Below are 15,214 nucleotides of genomic sequence, written 5' to 3' on the forward strand. Positions count from 1 at the left end.
GACCCTGTCAATATAATGAGGACAACTCACCTCACAACTGCCGACTGAAAAGATAAGACCAAGCAGCTCCGACCACCGACACGATCTTCACCACAGAACACTACCAAAGAACCAATTCCATAAATACCAATATTACTAAAGTACCCTTGGAAGTCAAACTGGTCAACTCTTGGTAAAAGTTAAAGTCAAAGTCAACCTTCCTGGTTGACTCTACTCGCCGAGTCACCCCGTTGACGCGCCAAGTTCCCTTACCCAGAAAACTCTCATAACACACTTAACTCGCCGAGTCTCCCCAAGACTCACCGAGTCCAACGATCTCTGAGTCCCATCCTGCCCAACTCACTGAGTCACCAACCTACTCACTAATCCAAGGCTTTTACCAAAGGAGGTTGGGGTTCTACGATCTGACTCGCCGAGTCCAAGGCAATCTTCAATAGACTTGCCGAGTTGTTCTTCGAACTCGTCGAGTTCTTGCCCGTCATCATACAACTCGCCGAGTCCACCTATGTGACTCGCCGAGTCGCTTCAGTTCTTAATCCATACAATGGCCTTTCGAGCCATGCAGGGGCTCCAAACTGTAGATCCACTCTTCTAAGGCCCACCCTTCACGTAAAGTTGCAAACTTTATGTGGAACCAAGGAGCTATAGGCTTAAAACACCCCAGGGCTAGGGTTTATGAAAAACATGCTTTACCAACACACCAAAGGTTGACTTTACAGGTTTTTGGACCAAGACAAGCCTAGATCTGAAGTAGCAACCTCAGATCTAGACTTCTAACTCGAAATGGCTCCTTAACATGCCAAAATGGCCCCAAAACATCATCCAAGGAAAGATCTTGAAGCAAAAAAGGGAAAGTCACATATTGTTACCTTCAAGCTGATGCTCACAATGAAAGAGTTGATTCCTCCAGCTCCTTAGTGGTCAAATCCTCCAAATCTTCCTCTTGCAAAAGCCCCAAGCTCACTTTCCTCCTCCTCTTACTCAAATTAGGGTACGGAACCACTTATAGAAGCTTTTGGCCGACAAGGGGTTGAGGAGAGGACATAAGGTCCTTTAAATAGGGTGCAAACCCTGAGATTAGGGCTTTTCTCATTCCAGCACCAACTCTTCGAGTCCAACTTCCGACTCGGTGAGTTGGTCACTTAATTCGTGACCCAAACCCGCTCCAACTCGGCGAGTAAGCGTACCTACTCATCGAGTCCCTTCTTGGAAGTTACACTTTAAACCCTTAAATAATACTTCTGAAATTCGGGATGTTACAATTCTCCCCGACTTAAATTAGGCTTCGTCCTCGAAGCCTGCGACAATACTACTCCCGAACGATACTCCCACAATGCATCCCCTGATCTCAACCGACCTAGATTCCTTCAAACACTGCTATCGAATCCCTAAAATCGGTCTCTTACCTTGCAGGGTCCTGATAACCGCTTCAAGCTGGCTACCGACTTCTTTTCTCTGATGACAACACTTATCAACTAAGTGCCACCTGAAGACATTACCTTACTTCCGTATTACACATACATTCGTCACCTGCGAAAACTAGATACCATTCTAAACCACCGGGTCTTGACCCAATATTAACTCGCTATCTTTCGCCCAACTGGCGCCACTTCTCTTAACTTGCACCGATGGAAATTCATCCCGTTTCCTCCCTGGATCGAATCCCTTACCGTGCTAAGATAATGGAACATTTCACAGCTTCCGAGCAACCCTCCTGAACACCCAACTATAACGTTCATACGCATCGTACCTGGACCAATCAGCCTCGGGCTGGAAAAGCAGGCGCGCCTATGATGGTCCAGCCATCCCTAGGATGAAACACCACTACACACATAGCTCATGACCACAACCATAATTCGGGATCCAAGGATCTACCCGTGCATCACTTCCGATCTCCCCTGACTCCGCGTCAGTGCTAACCGTTTCACAACCTCAACGGGCATCCAACCCGTATGTGCTTCCACACATCTGGTACAATCTCAGTGCCTATCACCAACAACTGAAGCACTTTCGAGCATCCATTTACTCTACTGCCTTCCTTTTAGAGGACCCACACTCCTTCTGGAGCTACATGCCTTCCTTTCCAGGAGGTCTACTCAACGATCCTTACCACACCAATAATTGTCACTGGGCTAAACTCCACTCTACACTATCCATGTAGAGCAACTGCTATTCTCGAACTTCCATATATTCCGAATCCGATCACATAAGTAACAAGGCCCACGCACGGCCTACGACCAACTCTATCATCATGATCAATACTTGGGGCCAGACCATACCGATTACTATTGCATGGAGACATATTCACTCATTCTCCGCATATAGATCTACTAACACATGCAGAGTCTTCAGCATGACTGGACCGCCTTTCCAGGTCTTCAGCCTATCTGGACCACTCTCAGAACCTTCAGCATGTTTGGACCGCCCTTCTGGGCCTTCAGCCTGTCTGGACCGTTCCCCGAGCCTTTGGCCTGACTGGTATGCCTTCCGACCTTCAGTCTATCCGGACCGCTCAAAACTGTCGTACGTCGCCCTAAACCATGCTTCCTGGAATCTCTCCCGTGCAGTCTGTTCTAGCCCTCTTGGGGTTCCGAACTCCAGTTCCGTTCCCAGAATCCTTTCCATGGCCTAACCCCAGGCCTCACATTGACCAACCACCTTTCCTGAAACCATGGACTGCTCCCTGCCCCACTTGTCTATCACTTGCTCCAATCATGCCACACCCTCGGCTAACAACACTGATAAATCTAAGCAGCTAACCAACCCTGGATACTTGCTATTTTACCGGAGAATTTTCTAATTCTCCCCATTTAGTGTACCAACTACTAACTTCTGCTGACAAACTGGCATAACTCGATCGACCTTACTTGATAAAGTCCCCCTTCTTTAGGAACTAAAACCCTCTGGGTTAAGCAATCTCCACAGAGCACTCTCCCGACATCACATATCCTGAACTCTAAGGAAGTTCAAATCTCAACTGAACACTTCTCGCATCGCAGTTTCTATTCCTAGCAACAAGATCATATATCGTATCTTCCGATCACCTATCCTCTTGGATGCTAACCGACTACAACCCCTAACTACCAAGATCCTCAATTATACCATGAATCATGCGAAAAGGTGAACATATTTACAATACCACATAATCGACAGGATAACAAGATATCAAATGGAAACATACCCGTAGCTACATTCGGCTCTACCCCGACCTCCTCTGCTGTAAGCTGGAAAGCGAGTCCCTGAGCCCTCGGAGGCTCCGCTCCACCCTGACCTCCACCCGTAACCCTCAATGTGGCCGGTGCTGGAGTTTGCACCGGTCTTGCAACAAGTTGTGGACAGTTGACCCTCAAGTGTCCAACCTGATGACAATGATAACAGATCCTCATATCCCAAGTCGGGATCGACTGACGACAATCCCTCACATAATGCCCTTCTCTCCCACACTTGCGATACACACCACCGGACCTACAAACTCCGACATGACCCTTCCCACACTTCTCACAAGTGTGGCTGATTGATGTGCAAAAAAATACTCACTAATTTTAATATTTATAACCTAACAAACTTAACTAACTATGCACTTATAGGCAGTGTACCTAGTCAGATGGCAGTATAGCTTGGGTAAGTCGGGTGTCGATCACAGGGAACGGTGTTTTAATTAATTTACTTACTATTAAATTAACCTAATTTATTAACAAGTTTAAAAGGGGTTTTACCTGATTTTACAAGATCAGATGAACTTAAATTCAAATTCAATAGATAAAAACACACTCTTGTTTAGTTTGAATCCACTTCTCCCTTATGGCTAGCTAATGATTACGGATTATTAAGTTGGTTTTTTTAGTTGTATTAGTAATTTAGTTCTAAATTTACCAATAATTAACTAATTCATGTCAAACCATGTATGCTCACACATAATTAAACACAAAACTAATTATGAATGTAAATATGCTATGTAAGATTTGTTGTATAAACGCAATTATGATCACAATACACGTTCTCTAGCACATCTAAGCTTATTTATTCTAATTACTAACTAAGATTGGTCAATCCTATCTCTAACAATTCAATGTTCACTAAATCATTAGGTAAACAAGTTCGTGCAGCTTAATGGTCCCTAAGCTACACAGAACATGCAATCAAGCAAATAGATAAACAAGTAATAGCATGCTAGGTTATACAAATCAAACACAAGCAATTTTTACCAACTAAACTTAATCCATAAGCATATAACTATTCATAAGTTTAAAGCTTCATCTAGCTAAACAAGAGTAGCTAGATTCAGCTGCTCATCATGGCAACTAAACCAACACAGCTAAAAATAATGAAAGACATGTTCTTATTTAACTAAAATATAAACCTTTACTTCTTTTGGTGTTGAAAACCCTCTTCCAGAACCTTTCTTTCGCTCTTAATCGTCTCCTGGAACTCTTTTCTTCTGCCAAAAGCTTCTCTCTTTCGTAATAATCAGGAGGACTTATATAATCCTCAAAAACCCGTGCCACATCGTGGCCAGATGCGCCACGTCGTGGGCTTCAAGCAATCCTTATCCTTCAAGGAAATCCTCTGCGTCGCGATGTTTATCTTCTGGAACACCCGTGCCACGTCGTGAACTTCATCGCCACGTCGTGAATTGAGTGTTTATCGTGAATTTATCATTTTCTTGTCTTTCAAGCCTCCCAAGTTCCACATTTTGGCACTTTTGGTCCCTCTCTTCGAAAATCCTTTATATTGACTGAAAATAACAATTTAAAGTCATAAGTATCATTATTCTAAACATATTATCAATTTATTAATAAAAATGTACTTAAATATTGCCTAAAAATAAGTATAAATATGGCAATATCAAAATACCCCACACTTATGCTTTGCTTGCCCTCAAGCAAATTTAAACTTAATTCTTAATTACTAACACCACACAGAACAATCCGACTCTAGTTCAAACATTATGCCAAGACCTCAACGCATGCTTTTGTGTCTAAAATTTTCCTAAAGTACCCCCCCATACTTTAAATACTCACAATCTTCATAAACACTCGCCCACTTTTTCCGAACAATGCTCATTTTATGCAACCCTCCGAATCCATCCTCAGAAAACCTCCTTATCCTCAAGGTATTTTTAGTTGAGCAACCTAAGCATACATAATCTAGAATTACAATTTTTCGATACCACTATGGAGCTCTTTTGGAATTCTTCATTTCTTTGGCATTTGATCTTTGATTTCACCTCCTTATTTGATTTGATTTCTGGTATCTTCAACTTTTGAATTTCTTGGAATTTTGATCTTTTGATCTTCACTTTATTTGCTCCAAAATTCTTAACATTTTTCTCGTAATTCTCTTTTTTTTTTTTTCTTTACATGTACCTCACTTTTTTTTTCACTCAAACCTACATGCTTAAGCAGAGGCGCTCAATCTCAACCTTTATTGGTTAATGATAATAATTTTCCTAGATACATTTCAGGTTTAGGCTGCTAAACATATTGCATCCCTCAAACCAAGCGGGGTTGTGTTTTTGTTCCATGATTTCACTAAAATAATGGAGGCCAGAAATGCACTATAACATATATTGGCTCAACTAAACATTTGAACTTTCATCGGATCATCCCACATAATACTAGCAATTATAGCTCAAATTATTACTACTAGATTCAATTATTAAAAATTCAAAATTTTCAAAATTTTTAATTTTTACTATCAAATTCTATGATTATCTAGCAAATTTTTACTTTTTCTACCCCTACCCCACACTTATTTCATACAATGCCTTCATTGTATTCATAAAAATAAATCAAAATTAAAGAAAAGGGAGAAAAAGGAACAGACTCCTCTGGGATAGTGGCGTGAGCATCTCCAAAAGTGTGGAAAACGTGCAATTGGACTTCCAAAAATAATAAACTCGTTGTAGAACTGGTTGAATATGTGAATAAACCACGAACATGACTTGAAACTTCAATTCTTCAAAGTGGGTGTTTGTAAGGAAAAATGTGGGCAATGATAAACTGGGTCACGTTGTGGCAGGTGACTGGCCACGTCGTGATATGGGTTGAAAGCGCGAACACCAAAATGCTGATATTAACACAAACTGCAAGAACGCCACGACGTGGCATTAAGGATTCCATGTCGTGGAAACTGGGCATCAGCAGAAAATGGCTTATTTGTTTTGTTTACTCTAGCAACTTTGACCAATGGCTAACTGGTTTCAGACGCTTCTATGCAAATATATTTCCCAACTGTAACCTCTCTCCTAATATACGCACACATATCTTGAATTGTGGGTTTCAACTCAAGACTCTAAGCTTCCTTGACTAGACAAACACGACTCGAAAGTTAACCTTTTATGCTCCTTAGAATTCCAATGCTAATCTGAAAAATGGAACAACCCAAAAGAAACAAAGAGTAACATCATAGTTTAAGAATGTTTTACATTACACACCAAATTCAAACACAAAACAAAAACTACTCAAAAACAAAAAGAAATAAAATCAATCATCATCTTGATCTTGTGCTCCACTTGGCCCTGCCCCGTCATTCTGCGGACGCCATAGCTCCTCCCATGTCGGAAAATAGGGATACTGTGGTGGCATAGAAGGTGGTCGGGTCACACCCAAATGCGAATAAATACCCTCAGTAAGCTGGGTATGGTAAATGGCATGCCCCCGTAGATTATCCAAATACGTTCCCACTCGACTCTGAAAAGGGTCGGTGGGCACTCCCTACACATACTGCGAAGCAGCACGTTCTCTCTCGACTTCACCTCTAGCCTAGACATTCCGACGCCGCGGTCTGGCTGGTGGTTGCTGTCCTGACTGCACCTCCTCTTGCTCATCATCTATCGGCGGTATAACAAAACGACCCCCGATATTCACCACCGCTCGCATAACACCCAAGACATGAATGGTCAAGTCTGTGTCCGGGAATCGAGTAAGATTCCTCACAAAGTCATGGGTCAAAATATGATATGACCTAGCCAGGCGAGTAACCAAATGCCCCCCAGTAATCGGGCTCCCAGGCCTAAAATTGGCCGCTTTCTTCCCCATGAACCTCGCCAACATATAAGGTAAATCACAACAAACTCCCGGGGTAATAAGAGTCCATAAATAAAATAGATTCTGAATGGGGACTTTATCACCATGATGCTTGTGATTTATTGAAAAAGTGATAAGGCGATGCAAAAATCGGAAAACAGGATTCCGAATTTGTGACTCACTCGAGTCACGAGTGTTGTACTCATGGTTAGAAATGCCCTGCCAGAACTGCACATCCAAAGTACCGGGAGCAAAATCTCGAACACATCCAAGCAAGAATGGAATGAAAAACGGAGATTGCGTCTCCACTTTTGTATAGAGCCCCATATGCCAAGCAAATTCCCGAAGACTACACTCTCGATATACACCACCCAAACGAAACACAAGTTCCCGGTTGTAGGTGAAATCAAGGGTGTATTCCTCGAAGCATACGGTAGAGAAAAACTCCACCAATAATTCCCGGTACACGGGTTCCTGAATGGCAAATAAATTCCTCCACCCGTGACAAGTGAACGAAAATTGATCTCCAACATAAGTCTTCGACCAATAGCGTTCCAACTTAGCTACCATTCCCACTCCACCAAGCCATCCCCAATCGATAATTGGGGCTATTGCAAACTCCCTATTATACAGCCATCCAAGCCGATTCTCGTACGTAGTTAGCAACGGTCGGGGAATGTTTTGAGGAAACTGGTATAATGGATGTATGCTTGCTACATCTATCGGGTTTTCCTCCTGTGGAACAGCTCGTCGTGGTCCCATTTCTGCATACAAAAACAAACCAAAGCAGCAAACATCCAAAGCATTAAAACATATTAACCGGGTCTGCCAGAAGTCACGACGTGGCCAGGCTACGCCACGTCGTGGGCCGTAGTCGCAAACAGCTTCTAGATTGGTCATTTTATAAGCGATTTCTACCAAAATTAGTGCTTGGGGTTTGTTCCTATGGACATTTAAATGACATGCAATCTAAAATCAACCACTAGATTCAACCAATTTCGTGAATCATACAAACCCTAACCATGAAAACTTGAAATTGGAAGAACTAACTACAAAATAATGAGTAAAACACATACCAAGTAGATTAATTGGCAAGATCTTGCAAGGCAATTGGAAGTAGATTAAGAAATTGGCTGTGGGGCTTTGTTGTTCCCGTTCATGCGGCAACTTCTAAATATGATTGGGGCTTATTGGTCAAAGGGTTTTAAGGAAATGGTCCCCCCTGATTTTTAAAGGCCACGACGTGGCTGGCTATGCCCACGTCGTGGACCTTAAATCTGCTTTATAGTCCCGTGTTTCCATTTTGACCCACGATGTGGCTGGCTATGCCCACGTCGTGGAAACTGCCAAATGCCAAATTTTAATAAACTCTAACATATTAACTAATTACTTTGCATATTATTATTAATTAAAGTTCCCCACAGCTCATTCTTTACCAATTATCAGTTTTTAGATGATGAATTGATGTCTTTCCTAATTAAAAGCTAAAAAAATTTTAAAAAGAAAAGAAAATGCAAACCAAACTCGGGTTGCCTCCCGAGAAGCGCTTCTTTTTTCTTGGAGTCTTGAGCTGGACTCCGTGCCTTCTATGTTGAATCTTCGGAAGAGTCTACCACCAGGATATTTTGTTCCTTGAACTGCCGTTTGTAAGCTTGAACTCTCCTTTTATACGCCTTCTTTGAATTCTCCTTTTTATCTTTTCCATCTTCTTCAAGCTTGCGTTTTGTTCCCTTCGTTTGTTCCTTGCACTCCATAGCATTCTCCTCTTCTTTCAACACTGGCTTTGTTACTCTTGAAGTGACCTCCTCTTCCTCACTTGTCATTTCCTCATCCTCTTCGCTCACCCAAGAAGGCGGACTCTTGTAAGCTATGACTTCAATCAAATACGGAACAGATGCCCTCGGTTTTGTCCTCTTGACTTGATGAACTGCCTTTATCTCTTCTTCCATAAGTTTCTCCAGTTCTTCTAGTTCATTCTCTTTATTAATTGTAAACACCTCTTCTTTATCTTCTTGAAAGTCATCTTTTATCCCAAAGACTTCTTGTTCATCTCCAACCCTTAAAGTGAGCTTAGACTCGCGGATATCAACAAGGGCTCCAGCAGTGTTAAGCAATGGCCGACCAAGGATTATTGGAACATTCGGATCTTCTTTCATGTCTAAGACTACAAAGTCTATTGGAAAAACAAATTTTCCAATTTTCACCAAAATATCCTCCACGATGCCGCGGGGTTGTGTCACCGAACGATTCGCCATGTGAATCTTCATTTTTGTAGCCTTCATCTTCTGAATCTCTAATTTTTGATAAAATGAAAAGGCATTAGATTAATGCTAGCCCCAGAATCGGCTAAAGCATTAACCTTCATTTTATTCCCAAACTCACATGGAAGAGTGAGGCGTCCAGGATCCCCCATCTTTTCTGGTGTTTCTCCTAACACAGCTTTTGAAGTTTGTTCACTTAGAATCACTGTAGACTGCTTCTTTAATTGCCTTCGAGTGTCTATCAAGTCTTGCAGTAATTTCTGGTTCTCGGGAACTTTGGATAAGGACTCGACAAAGGGGGTATTAATTGGGATCCCCTTCACATGCTTTACAAACTCTAAATGCTCCTTCTCCAGTTGACTGAGTGTAGCTCGGGTGGGAAATGGCAAAGGTGGATGATAAGCTGGAACTGGCTCAAAGTATTTTTGATCAGACATGCGCCACGTCGTGGCCAGAGGAGTGCCACGTCGTGGCGAGCCTGGTTCAGCAATTTTTCCACTTTCGATCCTTGATTTTTTGGGCTGCTGCGGTTCTTCTTCCAATGCCTCCAGGAACTCAAATATTGCATCTTCTTCAGTATCAATGGCCATTACGTGAGATTGGGTCTTGACTTCGGGATTCTTTGGGGACAATTTTTCATGAACTAGAGTGGCTAGTTGACCAAATTGTACTTCAAGGTTATGGATGGAGGCTTGCTGGTTCTTTATCAAAGTTTGTTGTTCCAAAATGGTGGAATCAGTGGCATCGTGTCTTTTTTCTGAAGCCTCCATAAACTTCATCAAAATGGTCTCTAGGTCGGGTTTCTTCTCGGCCGGTGGATGCTCCTTTTGATAAAGGCCTCGACCTGTCTGCCTATATTTCTCTTCTTTTTTCTTCTTATACTCTTCATATGGCAGCCACTCCTTCTTCAGTTTCCTCCAGTCCTCATCAAACTTATCCCCACTAGAGTAGCACACTTGAGCTTTTCTGTTCCCAAACTCATCTACATGGCAGTCCTTGGTTAAGTGTGGACCACTGCATCTCTCGCACCCCACTCTTATGGCATGTATTGACTGGTCCATTTGTGTTATCCTGCGATCCATGTTATTCAGCATGGCCATGACAGCTGCAATTTCTTCAGTTTGGTCCCCTCCACCGCCTTTGATTCCATCTTGCCTTCGGTTGTGGTATTCGCGAGAGTGTTTTGTGAATTCTTCAATTAGCTCCTTGACCTCCCTTGGATTTTTATTTGTCAACGGTCCTTGAGAATCAAGGAGTTGTCTTGTCATCACATTGACCCCATCATAAAAGATTGACATCTCTTGCTGCACATTTAGGTCATGTTGAGGGAAATTTCTGAGCAAGCCCTTGTACCGCTCTCATGCTTCGTATAGTGACTCCCCCGGCTGTTGCTCAAAGTTGGCTATTGCCTTCTTGAGTTTGGCTATCTTGGATGGCGGGCAAAACTGGTCTAGGAATTGCTCACACATTTGAGCCCAAGTGGTGATTGTACCCGGTGGGAGTGCTTTCAACCACTCCTTAGCAGCTCCTTTGAAAGTGATGGGAAGCAACCTAAGCAAGACTGTGTTTCTGTTGACATCTAGGACATTGAAGTAATCCGCAATGTCGTTGACTTCATCTAGATGCTTAAAAGCATCCTCATGATCTTTCCCGAAAAATGGGATGTCCTTCAGTGCGGTCAATATGTGTCCCTTCAGCTCGAATGTGGCAGTGGCAGGTATTGCGGGGTGGACTAAACCAGGACCCACATCTTCTCGGATTCGCTTCATGTAAGCTCCTATGGACATTTCCTCAATCGCTGCCATCTCGTTCCTTGGCTCGTTCTCGGGTTCGCTCGTGTGTTCTTCAAATTCTGGCTCGGTATCGCTTTCGGACTCGGTCTGGACGGGTGTATGATCCAAATGCTCAAGATTGCTCTTGTGCTTTGCTGATGAACTTGACTCTCCTGTTTTCTTTCCCGATTTCCTAGAAAAAGATGACTTCAATTCTTGCAAGGGCGTCTTTTTCTTGTGAAGTGCAGACTCGGGATCTTCAAGTGGTGGCACCAAGTGTGTGTTTGAGCTTTTGGTCATGAACTCCTGCAACTTGCTAAACTAAAAAAACGTAAAACTGAACTAAAATAAGAAAAACTAATTTCAAATTAAAAAATCTAGTTTTTAACTGTCCACGTCGTGGCCAGAGTAGTGCCACGTCATGGACTCTGTGAATAACAGAAAAATTATTTTGCTGAAAAATTAACTTTTTGTGGGTTTTTACTCCACAAGAAGGATCGATTAATTTAATGCAAATAAATGAGCTAAAAACTAAGCCGCTCCCCGGCAACGGCGCCAAAAACTTGATGTGCACAAAAGTACTCACTAATTTTAATATTTATAACCAACCAAACTTAACTAACTATGCACTTATAGGCAGTGTACCTAGTCAGATTACAGTATAGCGTGGGTAAGTCGGGTGTCGATCACAGGGAACGGTGTTTTAATTAATTTACTTACTATTAAATTAACCTAATTTATTAACAAGTTTAAAAGGGGTTTTACCTGATTTTACAAGATCAGATGAACTTAAATTCAAATTCAATAGATAAAAACACACTCTTGTTTAGTTTGAATCCACTTCTCCCTTATGGCTAGATAATGATTACATATTATTAAGTTGGTTTTTTTAGTTGTATTAGTAATTTAGTTCTAACTTTACCAATAATTAACTAATTCATGTCAAACCATGTATGTGCACACATAATTAAACACATAACTAATTATGAATGTAAATATGCTATGTAAGATTTGTTGTATAAACGCAATTATGATCACAATACACATTCTCTAGCACAGCTAAGCTTATTTATTCTAATTACTAACTAAGATTGGTCAATCCTAGCTCTAACAATTCAATGTTCACTAAATCATTAGGTAAACAGGTTCATGCAGTTTAATGGTCACTAAGCTACACAGAACATGCAATCAAGCAAATAGATAAACAAGTAATAGCATGCTAGGTTATACAAATCAAACACAAGCAATCTTTATCAACTAAACTTAATCCATAAGCATATAACTATTCATAGGTTTAAAGCTTCATCTAGCTAAAAAAGAGTAGCTCGATTCAGCTGCTCATCATGGCAACTAAACCAACACAGCTAAAAAGAATGAAAGACATGTTCTTATTTAACTAAAATATAAACCTTTACTTCTTTTGGTGTTGAAAACCCTCTTCCAGAACCTTTCTTTCGCTCTTAATCGTCTCCTGGAACCCTTTTCTTCTGCGAAAAGCTTCTTTCTTTCGTAATAATCAGGAGGACTTATATAATCCTCAAAAACCCACGCCACGTCGTGGCCAGATGCGCCACGTCGCGGGCTTCAAGCAATCCGTATCCTTCAAGGAAATCCTCCGCGTCGCGATGTTTATCTTCTAGAACACTCGTGCCACGTCGTGAACTTCATCGCCACATCGTGAATTGAGTGTTTATCGTGAATTTATTATTTTCTTGTCTTTCAAGCCTCCCATGTTCCACATTTTGGCACTTTTGCTCCCTCTCTTCGAAAATCCTTTATATTGACTGAAAATAACAATTTAAAGTCATAAGTATCATTATTCTAAACATATTATCAATTTATTAATAAAAATGTACTTAAATATTGCCTAAAAATAAGTATAAATATGGCAATATCACTGATCTGACCTCCAGCCCTAGAGTCAATGGTTTTGGACCGTTTCGGCGCCGGCTGCGACTGCACCGGGGCCTGCCTCTACTCTCGTATCTGTAACTCCATCTCTAACTCTCGTCGCCTGGCGGCCTCTTGCAGCTCTAACAAGGTACCACACCTCTGCATGGACACAAACTGCCTGATGTCCCTCTTGAGCATACTCAGATATCAGGACATCTGAGCCTGATCTAAAGCAAACTCTGTGCAAAACATCGCCCTCTTAGTGAACATCCTGGTGATCTCCGTAATCGACTCTGAATCCTGCTTCAGCTCCAGGAACTTCTGAGCCAACCTCTCTCTCTCAACTTGCAGAACATAACAAATACTGAACATCTCCCAGAACTGAACCCACGAAACCGCAGCCCGCTGTGCATCAGAATAAGATCCCGTAGTCAACCTCCACCAATCCTTCGCCCCGAGCCTCAATAGGTTCAGAGCACACCTCACCCTTTGGTCGGTAGGGCATGAACACGTGAAGAAACAACCCTCCACTCCTAACAACCATCTCATAGCAGCGATCGGATTCTGAACTCCATCGAAAGTAGGGGGCTTCACATTATCGAAGTTCCGATACTGAAAACCTTGACCGACTCCTCCCCCTGCCGCTGCTACAGCCGCTGTAGTTGCCGCGGCAGCCGCTTCCGCAAGAGCTGCATAGCACTCATCAAAGTACTCAACCATAGCGGTCTTGATCGACCCAAACATCATCGACATCTCAGCCCGGAACATAGCAGCGACCTCATCATGCAGGATATCACGAATCCTGGCATCCAACTCATCCATACTCATCTGACCAATGACCTCGGGTGGTACTGGTCCATCCTGACCACTCTCTCCTGCTCCCAATCCAAAACCGGATCCTGCCTCGAAACGTCTCGTAATTGCCATACTGAAAATACACCACAAGATATTAGGCATTTCTCATAATAACCCCAAGGACTAGCTCCCAACAAAACCCTAGGGGTTGTGACTTCCTTGATACGCGTATGGGTCCTGTGCTTTCAGTAGTACGAGCCCATACTACCTTCCACACCTACCCATATTTGTATCAAGTATCACCACAACACCCTATCAATAGCATATATTGAACGCTTTATCCCCACTCCTAAAGGAGTACCACTATCTCATAATCGACCTACTAGTCTCACGCAACCCACCCATCCATGAAACTTCCACCAACCCTGGAGCACTATGTATGCTAGTCATACATAACGCTGGACTCCATAGACTTTCGAATATCCAATCCTACCCTAAGCTCCCAATCAAACAAGAACGGAACATAAGGCCAAATCAAACATTCTCAGGCTATAAGATCTTAATTATATATGGCTGTGATGTATACACTAAGTAACTACAGTAATGATGTCAATTTCATACAAAAGAAACCCTAGGCTAGCAGACATCATATAACCAGGCAATTCTATCATGCAATCCCTAAAGATCCCTATCCTAGTACTAGCATGTTGTTCTAACAAATCACATAATCAAATAACGGCATGGTATTTTGGGGTCTACTTACTGGCTCTGGCTAATTGTACGCTCCGCATCCTCTTTTACTTATTTTGGAAACAATCTTAAAAACTTACTTTCCGAATTTTTCCTTGATTTGAGACTGGATTCGCACGAGTGTTCCTCCAATTCACTTAAACCAAGGCTCTAATACCAACTTGTAACACCCGTAAAATTCAAGCCAAATTAAAACATTTTAATTCATTCAAAACCATTAAGTTCGTACATTTGTTTTCAAAATAGTTTAAACATCAGAGTGTCCTCCAGAACCATACCACATAAATTATAAAACATGAGGAGCGGTACGATCACGCCTTCTCCTTGCCACGATCTCCTGAAGTACTTGAAACAAAACACTGAACTGTAAGCCCGAGAGCTTAGTGAGTTACCCCCAAAATACCAACCACATATAACCGTACTCATATCATATCACAATACAGAACAACCATGCACATTGGGTCTACTGTGTGACTGGTCCACCGCATCGGGGCTTCAGTCCACCTGGTCCACCTTCTGAGTCTAGCCGTGTACATCGAGTCTACAGTGTGATTGGTCCGCCCGCATCGGGCCTTCAATCCACCTGGTCCACTCTCTGACTCTACAGTATGACTGGTCCGCCCGCACCGGGCCTTCAGTCGGCCTGGTCCACTCTCCGAGCTTCGGCATGTCTGGTCCGCCCTCTTGGGGCCTTCAGCCTATCCGGACCACTCGT

At 42.3% G+C, this 15,214-nt stretch overlaps 1 non-coding gene across 1 annotated transcript; it reads left to right on the top strand.

Moving 5' to 3' along the window:
* The first annotated feature begins 10,603 nt into the window (after positions 1–10,603).
* Positions 10,604–10,710, top strand: LOC111908114 (small nucleolar RNA R71). Its single transcript, XR_002855764.2, has one exon. It is a non-coding gene; the product is annotated as a small nucleolar RNA R71 (small nucleolar RNA).
* Positions 10,711–15,214: the final 4,504 nt, after the last annotated feature.

Source organism: Lactuca sativa, chromosome 5 (assembly GCF_002870075.4).
Source record: "Lactuca sativa cultivar Salinas chromosome 5, Lsat_Salinas_v11, whole genome shotgun sequence".
NCBI classification, from domain to species: Eukaryota; Viridiplantae; Streptophyta; class Magnoliopsida; order Asterales; family Asteraceae; genus Lactuca; species Lactuca sativa.